The sequence below is a fragment of the Heterodontus francisci genome, unplaced genomic scaffold (assembly GCF_036365525.1).
Source record: "Heterodontus francisci isolate sHetFra1 unplaced genomic scaffold, sHetFra1.hap1 HAP1_SCAFFOLD_54, whole genome shotgun sequence".
Lineage (NCBI taxonomy): Eukaryota > Metazoa > Chordata > Chondrichthyes > Heterodontiformes > Heterodontidae > Heterodontus > Heterodontus francisci.
The window spans coordinates 12,565,471-12,583,933 of record NW_027140250.1 but is presented as its reverse complement, the minus strand read 5'-3'; positions in this window follow the sequence as shown (position 1 = coordinate 12,583,933).

The window sequence follows — 18,463 nt, the reverse complement described above, 5'->3', positions numbered from 1 at the left end:
AAGCAAAGAGCCCAGGGTGTACCGGCACAGTGCTCTTACCATTCCCTCTCGTAAATATAATGGTCACGAGTTGGACTCTAAGCCTGCTGGGAATTGCTGGAGCGTTCCAGTTATACCAACTCTGTAAGTGAACAGTTTGCTCACACAATGGAGTTAAATCTCCTTCTGTACTTTTCAAGGCATATGATGCCAAGAGGGCCAAAACTACTGGAGTGCACTACTGGTGTTGCTTCCTTAGCTCAGAAGGCGAGTACAGAACGCCACAGCACTGAGGGAGGTGAGCTGTCCATGCCTCCGGGTGGGTGCTAGTTACCTCCCAAAGAAGCAGGTTGCTGACTTTTAAGAGCAAAGTATGTTGTATTAGCATTCAACACCCAACCACCACTTCTAATACACCGAACGTCTCTCTACCCCCAGCACAAGTACAGTGATCTAGGGGGAGACGTGTATGGAAGCCTTGGGGTAGCTGGGTACTGTTGGTATGCCTGTGATGTTATAGACATGAACCCAAATGAGTTATCTCATATTGACCCCAGATCCTACAGCTTGCAGATTACTCATCTTATACACAGGGTAAACACACCATGTGATGCAAGCTTCGCAGTACAGTAAGTAGTCATGTGTGGGCTTCAGATGCAAAATTAGCAGTCAATACCCACATAGTCGAATAGCCTACAACCACTCAGTTCGAAGGCTCACATTTGAAGAATAGCTTCTTGGGCAAGGTCGTGGGGAACTACTAACACCTGTCAAATTGGAATTCAGTGGAATTACAGGCTTCAACAGAAGATAAGTCCAGAACAGCCATTGCACAGTGCACCAGCTTGTATTTACAAAAGCAGAGGAAGGAGGGGGAGAGTGTGCTGGAAGTGTGAACAGCAAGGGAGCAGGCTCTGTGTTTATTTTTTTTCCTCTTTCCTATGAAATGTCTTGCCATGTGAAGAGAGAAAACTTTCCTTAGATGGTGTGACATACCACAGAAAACGCAATGCTGCCTTCTGTAATAAGCATATTTAGGCCGTTCAACAGTACTGCGAACAGCAACGTTATGTAACGTGCTATGCATCATTCAAACGGTCCCGTATCCTGACTCAAAGCAATGCCCGTTCACGCATCAGCTCCTGCTCTCGCTGATCTACATTGGTTCCCAGTCAAGCTACTTCTAAAGTTGTCGTCCTCGTTTACAAAACACACCGTGGAAGTCGCTGCACTCTTACTCTCTGTCAACTCCTCCTGTCCTACAATACTCACTTCCTCTGCAAAATCCTTGAGCTGCCAGAACTGTACCGCAAGCTAATATCCTTTCTACTTGTGTCGCCTCCTTCAGGAATACAGTCTCTCAATCTCTGTAACATCCTCCAGTGCAACACACCTCCCTATCATTGAAACGTCTCCCAGCCCTGCAACCCTCCCTCTCTCTGGACGTCCTCTAGCGCTATCACCCTCTCTATCTCTGTCACATCCTCCAGCACTACAACCCTATCTCTGTAGCTTATTTCAGATCCGCAACTCTCCCTATCAATGTAACTGATTCCAGAATAACAACCCTCCCCATCTCTAGAATTTCCACCAGCAGCAAACCCTTCCGTATTTCTGCAAACTACTCCAGCCTCTATAACCATCCCGATCTCTGGAACATCCACCAGCTCCGAAACCGTTCCTAAATCTGTACCCTCATCCAGCCACACAACCATCCTTAGCTCTGTCTGCTCCACTAGCCCCTCCGATACTCTATATCTCTGTGACCTCTTCCAGCCTTACCAACATCCCTATCTCTGTAACTTCCTCTGGCCCCTGGAATTATCTGAGCTTTCTGCATTCCTCCAATGCTGGCTCTTCTGCACCAGCCTCCTCCTCCAACATTGGAGCCTATGCTTTCAGCTGACCAAGCCCTTAACTCTGGTATTCCCTTCCTAAACCACTTCACCTGTCTGATGTTCCTTTGACGCTCCTTAAATCCTAAATCTTTGCCCACGCTGTTCTCATAGCGGCTAATGTGATTTTGAGTCAAGATTTGCATGGTAATCACTCCTGTAAAGTGCCTTGGGACTTGCTTTTTTGCTGCAATTTAGACTGTTGCTGTTGATTGCAAGACTGAAGCGTGTTTTCTGGATGAGACGTTCAACAGACGTTCTGTCTCCCTTCTCAAGTGGACATGAATGATCCCAGGGCCACGACGATAAGAAGTGCAAGGGAAAGTTTTTCCCGAGTCCTGGGCTCAATATTTATTCCGCAACTAACAAAAATGTTTTCGTATTTTCTGATAATTATGCCATTGTTAGTTGTGGAATCTTGCTATGCAAACATTGGCTGTCACATGTCCTACATTACAACGTTGACTAAACTTGGAAAATAGCAGTTAAATGACTGCGAAACATACAGTCTCCATACAATTTTAGTTTCTCCATCATAAAACAAATTTTGACAGATTGGGAAGCGACAAAATTAATTCACAAGGATGATCACAAACTCAAGAACTATGCCCTTCCAGAAAGGCTGAATAGGTTGCAGCTCTTTTGTTGCTGTTGGTTGACCTGGTTGATGTCTTGAAGTTTCTGAAAGATTCGCTTGTGCAGTCGTTGACACTTGTGGCAGACACAAGGACGACATAAGATGTAATATATAATAATATAATACAAAAATTATAAGGTTAGTAAATCCTACAGGCAATTCTTTACCGATAGAGGGGTGAGAATGTTGTCACTCCCTACTACAGAGTGGTTGGGGCGAATAATATAGATGCATTTAGCGATGGTTAACACACGTGGGAGAAAGAAATAGAAGGATATTCTGATAGAGTGCGAAGAAGATCGGAGGGAGGAGGCTTGTGAGGAGCATCAATATCCAGGGACCTGTTAGTTGAATGGCCTGTTCCTGCACTGTAAATGTTATGTACTTCTATGTGAAACACTTTGGGATGGCCTGAGTTTGTGAAAGGCACTCTATTTGAAATACATGTCTCTTCCGATGCCTCGAAAAAGGGATAGAATTCGGCTCTTCCTTCAGCCACCTAGGTCCTAAGCTCTGGAATTCCCTCTCTGAATCTCTCTGTCCACTCTTTCTCTCCTCCTCTAATATCCACCTTAACACCTATGTCTCTGACCAAGCTTCTGATCACCAGTCTCAATACCTCCCTGCTTGGCGCGATATGACTTTGCATAAACCCTTATTTGATGCACGTTGGGACGTTTTACTACCATACAGATTCCATGTAACTGCAAGATAAATGGCAAAATAAGAAATAGGATCAGGAGGAGGTAATTGGTTCCTTGAGGCTGCTCTGTCACTCAGTACGATGTGGCTGATTTTGTACCTCAACGCCACATTCCTGCAGTATTACAGTACCCTCGATTACTTTAGTAATCAAATCGTCCTCAGTTTTGACTATACTCAAAGAATGAACAGCTAGAGCTCTAAGTGGTAGAGAATTACAAAGATTCACCATCCTTTGCGAAGACATTTCTCCTCCTTTAATCATGAACCCTGCTTCTGAACTCTCCAGCCATACAAAACTGCCTCCCAACATATGGCTTCACAAATCCTCCAAGAACTGTATACATTACAATCAGATCACCTCTCATGTTTATCATCTACAGGGAATAATGCCCATTCTACTCAATATCTCCTCAGGCCACACTGATCTCAACCTAATTGTTTGGCTTCGAGAAGACAGCCGTTACTATATCAGTAAGATTTCTGACGAGAAAAATATGATATAAGAACCCCTAGACCAATTTAAAGAATTACAAGGCAACATTTCAAGTTTGAATACTTTTATTATAATAACAAAGCTAAAATGAATCTCCATTAACTAAGTAGTACTTTGTAAGCAGCTGATACCCTGATAAGTAGCTGATAAGTAGTCCCTGCTTTCTCGTTCCCTCCTCTGTTCAATAGTGGGGTCACATCTGTTTATTTCCAGTCTGCAGGAAGCTTTCCAGAATTTCAAGAGTTTTGAAAGATAACCATCAATGCATCTATGATATCTATAGCCAACTCCATCAACACTGTTTGATGTAGCTCATCTGGTCCAAGGAATTTATCAATATTCAAGCAGTTAATTTTTCAAGTGCTAGCTCTTTATTAACACAAATTTCTTTCAGGTCCTAATTTTCCTAAGTCCATTGATTCCCTAGTATTTCTGGGAGATTTTCTAGATCTTCTTCTGTAAAGACAGAAACACAGTACTTCTTTTAGTTACTCCAACATTTCTTGATCTTCATTATAAGTTCTCCTGTCTCTGCCTGTAATGGTCCACGTTTCCCCTTGCTACTTTTTCCCCTTTCACATATATAAAGAAGCATTGACAGTCCGCCTTTATATTTCTCGCTAGCTTGTATTCTTATTCTCTTTCCCTTCCTGTTTCAGGTTCTTGATCATCCTCTGCTGGATTCTAAATTGCTCACAATCTTCCGGCCTGCACATTTTTCTGCCATACCTAATAACCGCTTCCTTTGACAGAATGCAAACGTTAACGTCTTTGTTAGCCACTGTTAATTCATCTTTCCTGTTTGGTTTTAGTGTCTTCGGGTGAATGTATATTTATTGTAGTCCATATAATACTTCTTCAAATACTACCCATTGTCTGTTTACCATCAAATCTTTCAGTGACTTTTTCCAATCCACACCAGCCAACCAGCCCCTCATAATTTCATAGATTCATTTGTTCAGATAAAACCCCTAATTCCAAAATGAACTATATCACTTTCAAACTCAATGCAATATCCTATCATATTCTGGTCGCGAATTCACAAAGACTCCTTTTCAGCGAGGTTACTAATTAGCCCTTTCTCACTACATCGTGCTAAATCCTAAATAGCCAGATCCCTAGTTGGTGATTCGACATTTTGCTGCAAAAACCCATCTCATATACAATCCAGGAATAGATCCTCCATGGCGCTGGCGCTAATTAGGTTTACCTTGTCCATACGTCATTATTACTGGTTAACCCATGTTACATGCACCTCTAATATCCTGAGATATACCATACCCAACATTACCACTACTGTTTAGTTGCCTACAAACTGTCCCTTGTTGTTTCTGCACTGAACCCAAATTGATTCGAAATCTTGATCTTTCGATTTTCAATCGTCTCTCACTGATGCACTCATCTCACTTCTTGTTAAGTGCGCTACCCGGCCTCCTTTACTTCTTTGCCTATCCTTCTGAAATTAGGAATATTCTTGAATATTCAGTTCCCAGTCATTCTAATGACGATTAGATCATACTCCTTTAGCTCTTCTTGTGCCTTCAAATCATTTGCTTTGTTGCGAATGCTGCGTATATTCAGATAAAGTGACCTTACCTTGGTCTTTTTAACAATATTCCGCATTATGAGCCTATTTGATGCCTTCTTCCACTTTATGTGGCCTAAAATTCCGCTTTCTACTTTTCTACTTCCTGTTAACATGTTTGCTTCCCTCCGACATTCCCTTCCTGCCACACTCAGATGTTCAATTCTCTCAGCTTGCCCTCTTGACTTTTCCATTCTCTGTAAATTATCACATCTACCTGCACTTGATTGCTTGCCCCACGATTTAGTTTAAAGTCTTCTCTACCACCCTAGTTATATGACTCACCAGAACACTGGTTTTAGCAAGGTTCAGGTTAAGGCCATCCCAACGCTACAGCTCCCACTTTCCCCCATACTCATGCATCGAAACCCATTTCTCCCACATCATTCTTTCTGCCTCTCACTGAAGACTCTAATCTTATTTAACCTCTGCAAGTTTGCTCGTGCCTCAGGTAATAATATAGACATTATTACCTTTGAGATTCTGCATTTTCAACTTGGCCCCTAGCTGCACGTAATCTCTATGCAGAATCTCCTTTCCAGTCCTATCAATGTCGCTGGTACCAACCTGGACCAACTGAATCCTCCCCCTCCCAATGCAAGTCCTTCTCCAGCACTGAGCAGATATCTCACACCCTGGTACCGAGCAGGCAACACTGCCTCTGGACTCCCGTTGCATGTTCATACATACTGTAGCACTATCCATACAAGCTGAAACAACCTCAGACCTGTTGGACAGTTGCAAGGGCTCAGGCTCCTCTGTGTCTTCCCTCTTGATCCCTTACCTGTCTTACTGACAGTCAAACCCATCTGTTCATGACAACTAACCAAATCAGAAGACGCTATCCGAAGAGGTGTGTCTCTCAGGGCAAGTATATAACAGGTTAGATACAGAGTACAATTCTCCCTATACCATACCATCAGACGCTTTTCATCTTCTTCTCTCTCGCAATCATTTTATTTGTATTATTTTCTGCCAGAGGCACATTGCATGAAATTCCACCCGAGACTGGCTTTGCCAACTGCCTCTTCCCCAGCATTATGCCTCGACCATTATTTTTCCGAAGTTTCCATGCTCGTGGTACTGCATATTGATTGCATAGGGTTTGCCAATTTGATTATTCTTGGCTATCAATAAAACAGGCTTGATCATTAACGCCACCTCCCATCACCATCGCTATCAGTATCAAGAAACAAAACGAGAATGAAAATTATTAATTTTTAAAAGACCTCGATGATTTTTGTTTCCCTAGGAGTGGAGGTGTGTCAGATCGTTTCCGTTCAAGCAAATATTCGGTAATCTTCAATTCCTGGAGATTCAAAGCCAATCCAGGAAATCTCTTAGGGGATGGGGAGGAATATAGAAAGGGAGAGGGCAGATCCAGTTGTCATGGTCCATGAGGGTACCAACGACATAGTGGACACTAAGAAAGATTTCCTTCCGTGGGCGTATGATCAGCTGGGTTCAACTTAAAACGCACATCTACAAAGCTGTGGTTCGCCCCCGACTGGGTCTTGCATGCAGTTCTGGTCACCACACTTTAGGAAGGATGTGAGATTCCTTGAGAGGGTGCAGAAGAGATTTACAGGAATGGTTCTAGGGATGGGGGATTTTCCTTGCATGAGAAGGTTTGGAAAGCTGGTCTTGTTCTCCTGAGGGCAAAAGAGATTGAGAGGAGATCAAATAGAGCTGTACAGGATTATGACAGGCTCAGATAAGTTAGACATGGAAAATTGGTTCCCATTGACTAATGATGAAAGTACTAGGGGGAAAAGAGATTGAAGGTTTTGCGCGAGAGATGGAGGGGGATATGAAGATGAACCCTTTTTTTAGGCAGTGCATGGTAATGCCCTGGAACATATTGATCACACTGGATTGGAAGCAGAGACAATCACATCTAAAGGAAATTGGATGGCCACTTGAAGGAACTACACTTGCAGGACTACGGAGATTGAGCAGGGGAATAGGACAACCTCGATTGCTCCTTCGAAAGCCGTCGTGAACTCTATGGTCCGAATGTACTCCTGTGCTGCAGGTGACTGAACTTAATGATTTCTGAATTACGTCTGAACCACGAGCAAATTGGCACAGGGTAAATAAGAGCTAAATTTGTGGCTCAAGGATATTTATGGCCCTAGTTCCCAGAACTTCAGGAGTGAGTGAAGGGTCAATGTTCAGCTTAGGGTCAGCTTTCACCAGACCTGATTTAGCATTACATTCCATTCCAGCTAGTTTGGAAATTGGCATTTAGAACGAGAGTTAGGTTGAGATTAGGGTTAGGATTGGAGTTATGCTTACAGTTAGGGTCACTGCTAGGTTTATGTTTAGGGTATGATTTATGGATACAGATCAATTTAGGGTAAGATTTATCGTTAGGGTTGCATTTAGGTTCAGAGTTAGGGTCAAGGTTACAGCTAGGGCTCGGTTTAGGAAAGGAATTGATATTGGTGTTTTTCTTAGGGTAAGGTTTATGGTTACAGTTTGGGTTAGGATGAGTCCTAGGGTGAGGCTTAGGTTATGGTTCGAGTTGCAGTTATAGTTATGATAAGGGCCGGAGTTTGGTTTAGGTTTGCATTTTAGGTTGGGGTTGCAGTTAGAGTTACAGTAAGGGTTAAGGTTACAGCTAATATTGGCATTAGGTTTTGCTTTAAAGTTAGGCTTAGGGTTAAGGTTAAGTTTCGGTTTAGTGTAAGGGTTTGGACTTGAGATATATTATGCGTTAGGATTAAGAATACGGTTAGGGTTAGCATTTCAGTTGCAGCTATGTTTAGGTTTATATTTACCATTAGCATTAGAATCAGTTTTCGGGTTAGTTGAACTGGTTAGGTGAATGTTTTGGATCCTGTTAAACCGAGGTGTGGTTTTAGAGTTACTGTTATGGTTACACTTAGTATGAGGACAAATTTATGGTTAAACTAACAGTTAGCTTTAGGGTTAGAGCTGATGCAAGGATAGACACATGATTAGTATTGCTGTCGTTTGATTTAGTGTTAGGATGGATATTGGGCTGCATATAGGGTTAACAATTGTGCCACAAATAGGGTTAGGGTTAGGTTTACAGTTAGTTTTTGGTTATGGTTACAATCACACCTTATTGTTAATGCCCCAGTAACTGCATCCCCGGGTATGCCCTGTTCCACCGACAGGACAGCCCCAGCAGAGTTGGCGGCACAGTGATGTACAATCGGGAGGGAGCTGCCCTGATGAGTCCTCAACATCGACGCCGGACCCCATGAAGTCTCAAGGCATCAGGTCAAACATGGGCAAAAATACCTCCTGCGCATTACCACCTACCGCCCTCCTGAACGGATGATTCAGTCATCCTCAATGTTGAACAGCACTGAGAGGAAGCATTGAGTAGCAAGGGCGCAGAATGTGGGTGATTTCTATCTCCCTTACCAAGAGTGGCTCGGTAGCACCAGTACTGACCGAGCTGGCGTAGTCCCAAAGGACATAGTTGATAGACTGTGTTTGCAGCATGTGGTGAGCGAACCAACAAGAGAGAATATATACTTGACTTCATCATCACCAATTTGCCTGCCGCAGATGCATGGCAGAAATGGCAGGAGTGACCACCGCTCAGTCCTTATGAAGACAAAGTCCCATATTTACATTGAGGATACCCTCCATCGTGTTATGTGGCACTACCACCATGTAAAATGGGATAGATATCGCACAGATCTGGCAATGCAAAGATTGGCATCCAGGAGCTGCTGTGGGCCATCAGCAGCTGCAGGACTGTACTCAAGCACAATCTGTAACCTCATGGCCCGGCATTTCCCCACTCTACCATTACCATGAAGCCGGGAGACCAACCCTGGTTCAATGAAGAGTGCAGGAGTGCATGTCAGGAGTAGCACCAGGAAGATCTCAAATTGAGGTGCTAACTTGCTGAAGCTGCAACACAGGACTACTTGCGTGCCAAACAGTATATACAGCATTTGATAGATAGCAGAAGTGATCCCATAACCAACGGATAATATCTATGGTCTGCAATCATGCCACATCCAGGTTTGAGTAGTGGTGGACAATTAAATAACTGACAGAAGGGGCAGGAGGCATCATCCATTTTGGCCTCCGCTTGAAGTCCCCAGCATCACAGAAACGAGTCTTCAGCCAATTTGATTCACTCCACTTGATATCAAGAAATGACTGAAGAAAGGCTATGGACCCTGACAGCATTCTGGCATAGTACCGAAGACCGGTGCTCCAGAATTTGCCAGGCACCTCGCCAAGCTGTTACAGTACAGCTACAGCATTAGCATCTAGCTGGCAATGTGGAAACTTTCCCAGGTATGTCACGTACACAAAAAGCAGGACAAGTCAAACCTGGCCAGTTACTGCCCTATCAGGCTACTCTCAATCATCAGTTAAGTGATGGAAGGTGTCATCGACAGTGCGATCAAGTGGCACTTGCTTAGCAATAACCTGCTCAATGACGCTTAGTTTGGGATCTGCCAGGGCCACTCAGCTCCTGACCTCATTACAGCCTTGGTTCCAATATGGACAAAAGAGCTGAACTCCGAAAGTGAGGTGAGTGATTGACCTTGACATCAAGGCAGTATTTGAACGAGTATGGCATCAAGGAGCCCTGTCAAGGCTGGCGTAAATGGGAATAAGGGAGAAAATTCTTCGCTGGTTGGAGTCATACCTAGTGCAAAGGAGGATGGTTGTGGTTGTTGAGGTTTAATCATCTCAGCTCCAGGATATCACTGCAGGGGTCCTCAGGGTAGTGACCTAGGCCTAACCATCTACAGCTGCTTCATCAATGACCTTCCTTTAATCATAAGGTCAGATGTGACGAAGTTCATTGATGATTGCACAAAGCTCAGCACCATTCGCGACTCCTCAGATACTGAAGCAGTCCATGTAGAAATGCAGCAAGACTTGGACAATCTCCAGGCTTGGGCTTATAAGTTGCAAGTAACATTGACGCCACACAAGTGACATGCAATGACCATCTCCAACAAGAAAGAATCTAACCATCTCCCTCGACATTCAATGGTATCACGATCGCTGAGTCCCCCACTATCAACGTCCGGGGGGTTACCATTGACCAGAAACTGAACTGGAGCAGCTATACTGTGGCTACAAGAGCGGGTCGAAGGCTACAAATCCTGCGGCGAGTAACTCACCTCCTGAATCCGCAAAGCGTGTCAAGCAATTGCAAGGCACAATCCAGGAGTTTGATGGAATACGCTTCACTTGCTTGGATGGGTAGAGCTCCAACAACACGTAAGAAACTCGGCACCATCCAGGACCAAGCAGGACACTTGATTGGCACCCCATCTACAATCATTCACTCCTCCCATGACCGAATCAAAGTGGCAGTAGTGTGTATCATCTACAAGATGCGCTGCAGCAATGCCCCAAGGCTCCTTAGACAGCACCTTCCAAACCCGCAACCTTTACCATCTTGGACAAGGGCAGCAGATTCTTGGAACACCACCACCTGCAACTTCCCCTTCAAGACACACACCATCCTGACTTGGAACTATATCGCCGATCCTTCACTATCGCTGGGTCGAAATCCTGGAACTCCGTTCCTAACAGCACTGTGGGTGTACCTACCACACACGGACTGCCATGGTTCAAGAAGCCAGCTTCCCACCACTTTCTCAAGGGAAATTAGGGATGGGCAATAAATGCTGGCCTAGCCAGCGACGCCCACATTCCATGAATGAATAGGAAAAAAGTGCAAGTGTTAGATTTAGTCTGAAAGTTAAGCTTAGAGATGGAGATTGTTCGACAGGGCAGTAACTGCAGTAAGAGAGGGACACCAGCAAATGGAGATGATGAGGGGAGATAGTAACTGTAGTGAGACAGGGACACCAGCAGATGGGGATGGTGAGAGCGGGCAGTAACTGCAGTGAAATGGGGCATTAGTGGTATGGGAAGAAGGGGTTACGGTTCTTGGTGCACTGGGTTCAGTAATCAGGGAAGATGGAGATATTCCGTTGCGATGGGCTTCACTTGAACCGAGGTGGAACCAGTGCCGGTGGCAAAAACTAGGGATGTGGACAGGGCTTTAAAATAACAGAAGGTGCATGCGCGTTTGGGTAAAGGCAAATATAGAAATTCAAATAGAGTGGTCATGGTATCAGAGCAGGTTAGTGATGTGGGTAAATGCCAACAGAATGGGGTAAGAAGGGACGGAGAGTTTAGCAAAATATGTATATTGGCAAATACAGACATTGCAGACAATGGAGGTAAATAAATAAATTAAAGTTCCTTTATCTAAATGCATGAAGCATCCCTAATAATATAGATGAACTACTGTCACGAATAGAGGTATATTATCTAGATCAAATTGACTTTCGTGACACATGGTTACAATGAGATCAAGTTGGGAAACGAATATTCCAGGGTGAACAATATTTCAGAGAGACAGACGGAAAACCCAAGGAGGAGGGGTAGCCCTGATAGTAAAGGATGACATAAGGACCTGAATAAGAAGGGATCTGGTCTCAGAAGATCATGAAGCAGAATCAGTTTGGGTGCAAATTAGGAACAGCAGAGTCAGAAAAAAACACAGGCAGCATGGGAAACGAATATTCCAGGGTGAACAATATTTCGGAGAGACAGACGGAAAACCCAAGGAGGAGGGGTAGCCCTGATAGTAAAGGATGACATAAGGACCTTAATAAGAAGGGATCTGGTCTCAGAAGATCATGAAGCAGAATCAGTTTGGGTGCAAATTAGGAACAGCAGAGTCAGAAAAAAACACAGGCAGCAGTAGTTTACAGACGCCCTAACAGGCGTTCTTGGACAGAGCATTAAATGGGAAATTATTGGAACGTGTATAAAGGTGATGTATGAATTGTGGGGGATCTTAATATGCATATAGGCTGGGACAGTCGAATTGGCAGCAATGGTGTGGAAGATGAGTTTGTACAATGTTTTCATGACAGTTTCTTGGAGAAATGTGTTGCAGAATAGACTGGGGAAAGAGTTATATTTGATCTCATATTGTGCAATGAAGCGGGTTAATACCTAATGTCATAGTAAAAGATCCACTGGGAAATAACGATCACAATACCATTTAATTTCATGTTCAGTTTGAAAGTGACACAATTCAATCAAAAACAAATTTAAACTGAAACAAAGCCAATTACGTGGGGTGAGAGGAGAACTGGCCACGGGTAATTGGGTAAATGGACTGGAAGGTATGTATGGTGGTAAATGAGCAGTGAAAAACATTTAAAGAAACAATTCGCAGGCTTCAACAAAAGTGCATTCCGTTAAAAGAACAAAAACTCGTCAAGAGTGGCTCATCCTTGACTTACTCAGGAAGTTAAAGAGAGTATGAGATTAAAATAAGAGGTTTACCATATTACAAAAATAGTAGCACGTCTGAGGATTAGGAGTGTTTTACAAATCAGCAACAGACCATCAAAAAGTTGATAAAACAAGAAAAAAAATGAACGTGAGAGCAAAGCAGCCAGTAATATAAAACATATTGTAAGAGCTTTTGTAAGTACATAAAAAGGAAGAGAGCAGCTAAAGTGGACGTTGTTCCCTTAGAGGCTGAGACAGGAGCAATCATCATGGAGAATGAGGAAAGGGCAGAGCCTTTGAACAAATATTTTGCATCTGTCTTCACAGTAGAGGACACAGGTTCCATACCAGAAATAGGCAGTAACCTAACGGCTAACAAGAGTGAGGAAATTAAGAAAGTTGATATCATCCGAGAAACATGGAGAAATTGGAGAAACTTGAGGTAGCAAAATCTGACATGTCTCCGATACCAGATGGCCAACACCCTAGTGTTCAAAAAGAGATAGCTGCAGAGATAAGGTATGCGCAGGCGATGATTTTCCAGAATTACTTAGATTCTGGAATGGTCCCGTCATAATGGAAGTTGGCACATGTTACACCGCTTTTCATGAATGAAGGTGAAGAGAAAACAGGGAAAAACAGTCGTTCGGAAGATGCTAGAAACTATTGTTAAATAAATCTTATCATTGCACTTGGAAAAGCACAGTATGATTAGAAAAATGTCAGCATGGTTCTACTGAGGGGAAATCCTGTTGAAAAAAAAATCTGAGTTTTCAGAGGATGTAACTAATAGGGTAGATAAAGGGAAACCTGTTGATGGAGTATACCCGGATTTCCAAAAGTCATTCAATAAGGTGCCACACAAAAGATTAATAGGCAAGATACGGGCGCATGGTGTTGTGGGTAATATATTCGCGTAGATGGAGGACTAGTTAACAGACAGGAAGCAGATAGTGGGAATAGATGGGGCATTTTCAAGTTGGCAGGCAGTGAATAGTGTTATGCCACAAGGATTAGTGCTGTAGCCTCAGCTATTTACACTCTATATTAATGAGTTGGATGAAGAGACAGAGAACAATGTCTCCAAGTTACTTGATGATACAAAGATCGGTACAAGGTAAGCTGAGGGAAGGAGATAGAGAGCGAGAAAGAGATACGGACAAGATCATTGAGTGGGCAACAAGATGGCAAATGAAACATAATGTAGGGAAGTGTGAAGTTGTTCACTTTGTCGTAAAATAGTAAAGCAGATGTTTTTATTTATATTTTTAAAGTGTGAAACTGGTAAGTGTTGATGATCCGAGAGGCATGAGGGCACTTCTGGAGGGAACACACACAGTTAACATGCAGATGCAGTGCAGCAAGTTATTAAGAAGGCAAATGTCTTGTTGGCCTTAATTATAAGGGGATTGGAGTAAGTAATTTTGAAAACTTAGTAAAATTGTACAAGGCTTTGGTAAGACTGCACCTCGAATACTGCGTGCCGTTTTGGTCTCCACATTTGACAAGCGATATAGTTGCACTGGAGGCGTTCAGTGAAGATTTACTGAAATGGTTCCTGGGACGAGGGGGTTGTCCTATGATGCGAGGCTGAGTACATTGGACCTATATTCTCTGGAGTTTAGAAGCATGACAGGTGATCTAATTGAGAGAGACAAGATGCTGAAAGGGCTTGATGGGGTAAATGCTGAGAAATTGATCCACTGGTCGTGGAATCTAGAATGCGGGGGCAGTATCAGGTTAAGGGGCCAATCATTGAGGACAGAGATGTGGAGAAATTACCACCTACTGCACCTCCACTCTGTATCCCATCCACCTGCCAAATTACTTTAACCACCACTCAACAACACTAGCAAGCCTCCCAGCAAGGATGTTGGTCCCATTCCGGTTCAGGTGTACTTTGTCCAACTTGGACAGGTCCCACTCTGCCAGAAACAGACCCAGTGAACCAGGAAACTAAAGGCCTCCCTCTTGCACCATCTCTTCAGCCCCGCGTTAATCTGCTCTATCCTCCTATTCCTATGCTCACTAGCACGTGGCACTGGGAGTAATCCAGAGATTAGAACGTTTGAGTTCCTGCTTTTTAATCTGCTACCTAGCACCCTAAATACTTGTTGCGGGATCTCATTCCGCTTTCTACCTATGCCGTTGGTACCAATGTATACCACAACCTCCGGCTGTTCACCCTCCCCCTTCAGAATGTCCTGCAGCCGTTCCTTGACGTCCTTGATGCTCGCATCAGTCAGGCACATACCATCCTGGAGTCACGTTTGCGGCCACTATAACGTCTGTCTGTACCCCTTACGATAGAATCCCCTTTCACTATAGTTCTCCCACTCCTTTTCCTCCCCTCCTGTGCAGCTGAGCCACCCGTGGTGCTACAGACTTGGCTGTTGCTGCGTTCCCCTGAGAAGCTATCTCCCCCAACAGTATCCAAAGCTGAACATCTGTTAGATATGGCGATGGACCAAGGGGACTCCTGCACAACCTGCCTAGTTCCTCTACTCTGTCTGGCAGTCATCCATTCTCTTTGTGCATGAGCAGTCATTAACTGCAGTGTGACCACCTCCCTGTACATGCTATCCACGATGATCTCAGCCTCACGGACGCTCCACAGCGTCCCCAGCCGCTGCTCCAGATCCGAAACGCGGATTTCGAGTAGCTGCAGCTGGAGAAACTTCCTGCACACGTGTTCGCCCTGGACATTGGAAGTGTTCCTGACTTCCCACATTGCACAGGAGGAGCAATATAGATTGCCGAGCTGCCCTGCCACGACTTACCCTTAATGTATACCCTTACATTACCCAACAATTAGATTATTTACACTAGGGACCTTGATTCCCCCCAAAAATTACCTGTAATATTAAAAGAAAACTGTAGACCTTTCCCTTTATCTCTCGTTACCAACCCAGCTATTTGCATTAATTCTCTAACAACTGTTACTCACCAACTGATGAGCGTTGAAGAAACTTTATTATCCAATACAACACTTGAAATGCTTCTTTTTTTTCAAGAATCAACATTCCATTTGATTCCAGGCCTTGCCATGTTTTGTTTGTCTATTCATTTGATTCCTCCAATAATCATTTCTTTGTCTTTGTCTCAGCTGCTGTTGCACTTCTAAATCCCAGCAGTCATCCTGAAATAATTTCTCCCCTATTTTCTTGATATCATTTAGGTTAAAACAGAATCTGGATTCTCTTATAACTCAAATGACTTATTGCAAGTTGCTACACAATAGTTGCCTATTTAAAGATAAATGTAGCTCAACTGATTTTACTGCATCTTCGCACATTTATATTGTAGATGAATGTTTAATTGTGAATCCAAGGAAAAGTTGCAAACTATTTACTAATCATGTTATCATTCACAAAGTATGACATTGACTAATCCCTTTCTTAATGAGTCCACTTATTATTTATTATGAGAATTAAATAACGTTAGTAATTTTAAAACACCATTCCAAGAATCTACAATTCCCCACAGGACAAAATCTGCCTCCTCCTTAATCTCATTATTGTTGTTGACCACTCTTTCTATTGTCAAGCTCATGAGTGGTGCGATCGGCACAAATTTTACATTTTCTTGCCTTCTAAAATATCATAACCCCAAATGACTACTGATGATGAAAAATATTATTATCTCTTAAAACTTCATTGACACTCCTCAGATTGAAGACTGACACCCGATCTGCTGATCACCTCACTCGATGACAGTCACTATCCTTTCACAGGAGTGCTGTTAATTCCAAACTATTATCATGTATGTACATACGATGAAAACAACAGATTATGCTCGCTGGCTTATTATTTACCTCAGATACCCCTTTCCTGTTGATAGGAAATGCACCGAATTATGCTGATTTGTTTTTCATTTGTTTCACAAATTCAAATAATGGTGTCGTCAGTTGATAATATCTTTCATTTATTTATCTTCAAAAACATTTTTTCCCTCAATACTCAGCAACCCCCTGGACGGTATTCCCTTGAACCTTTTTTTGAAATTGACGTATGTTTATATCCCTTTAAACTCAGGTAGATTTCCTTTTGAGTGCTTGGAATAGCAACTATATTAATGTATTTATTATTGATTTAAAAGTCATGAACATTTATTTCCATGTTTCGTGGTTTCAGATGAATTTATCAGAGACAGTAATGTCTGCAGTTGTTATGGAAGCTGACTGCAAATACTTACAAAGGCTTTCTCGAGAAAGATAACAAATAGAATCAAATGTAGGAATAAATTAATGCCAATTCCTGATTTTTTAAAAAAAGAAGTCCAAACCTTCAGATCAAAATATTACCATGCTGTCATAAATGTTGCAAAAGTCATAAGCTGCTGCAGTTGATTGATCTCTGTGATCATGCGGTCCACATATTTAGAGAAATAAAGAACACAAGGTCAATACGGCTTGGAGCCAGATGACTTCATTCCGTCCAGAAATATGTGGTAATTCAGAAACAGTAATTAGAATTAGAACATTGCAGCGCAGCCCTTCGGCCCTCGATGTTGCGCCGACCTGAGAAACCATCTGACCTACACTATTCCATTTTCATCCATATGTCGATCCAATGACCACTTAAATGCCCTTAAGTAATTATCACAATATCCGAGGTGGATACAAAATTGACTTTGTGGCAGGAAACGAAGGGTAATTGTTGACGGGTGTCTTAATGACTGGAGGGCTGTTTCTAGTGGTATTCCGTGCGGCTCAGCACTGGGGCCCTACTTTATATGGTATATCTTAACGATTTGGACGTAAATGTAGGGGGCATGATCAAGAAGGTTGCAGACCAGACGAAGATTGGCTGTTTGGTGGAGAGAATGTAGGAAGATATTTATGGTATGGTCAGATGAGCATACAAGTGACAAATGGAATTCCAGCCAGAGAAATGCGAGGTGATGCTTTTTGGGAGGTGAAACACGACAAAGGAGTACATGATAAATGAGAAAATACTGAGAAGTGCAGAGAAAGTGAGGGATCTTGGAGTCAATGTCTACAGATCCCAGAAGGTAGCAGGACAGATCAATAATGTGGTTCAGAAAGCATATGGAATCCTTTCCTCTATTAGTTGTGGTATAGAATATAAGAACAGGGAAGTTATGCTGGAACTGCATAACTCATTGATTAGGCCACAACTTGAGTACTGTGTGCAGTTCTGGTAACGTCATTACAGAAAGGATGGAATTGCACTGGAGAGGGTACAGAGGATATTTACGAGGATGTAGCCAGAACTGGAAAAATTCAGGTAGGAGGAAAGATTGGATAGGCTGTGGTTATTCACTTTGGAACAGTAAAGGCTGAGGGATGATTTGAATGAAATTTACAAAATCAGTAGGAGCCTGAATAGAGTGGAGGTGAGGGATCTATTCGTCTTAGCAGGGAGGTCAGTAACGAGGGGGCATTAGATTACTAGAAAAATAAAGGGGAGATGAGGAAAAACATTTTTCACCCAGAGGTTGGTACAGATCTGGAACTCACTGCATGAAAGGGTAGTTGAGGCAGAAACTCTCAACTCATTGAAAAGGCGTCTGGATATGTACCTCGGCTACCATAATCTGCAGGTCGAAGAACCAAATGCTGCAAAGTGGGATTGGAATAGGTGGATCATTTTTCGGCTGGCACAGACACGATGGGCCAATATGGCCTCTTTCTGTGCCTTAAACATTCTCTGTTTCTATGATTCGATGGTTCTTGCAAGCTTAAAATGCTAAATTATTCCTCTTTTCTGCTGACCAATCTTTTACCTCGTAATTCAAATGGCGTCTTACTCCCCGGTCTTGCGGATCTATGTCTGGTTGTTCCTCTTATGGATTCCCTTCCTTGAATGAATAAAGCTGGTCAGACTAATCAGAGCAAAATTCCTCTCAAATTCACAACCAGTCATTTC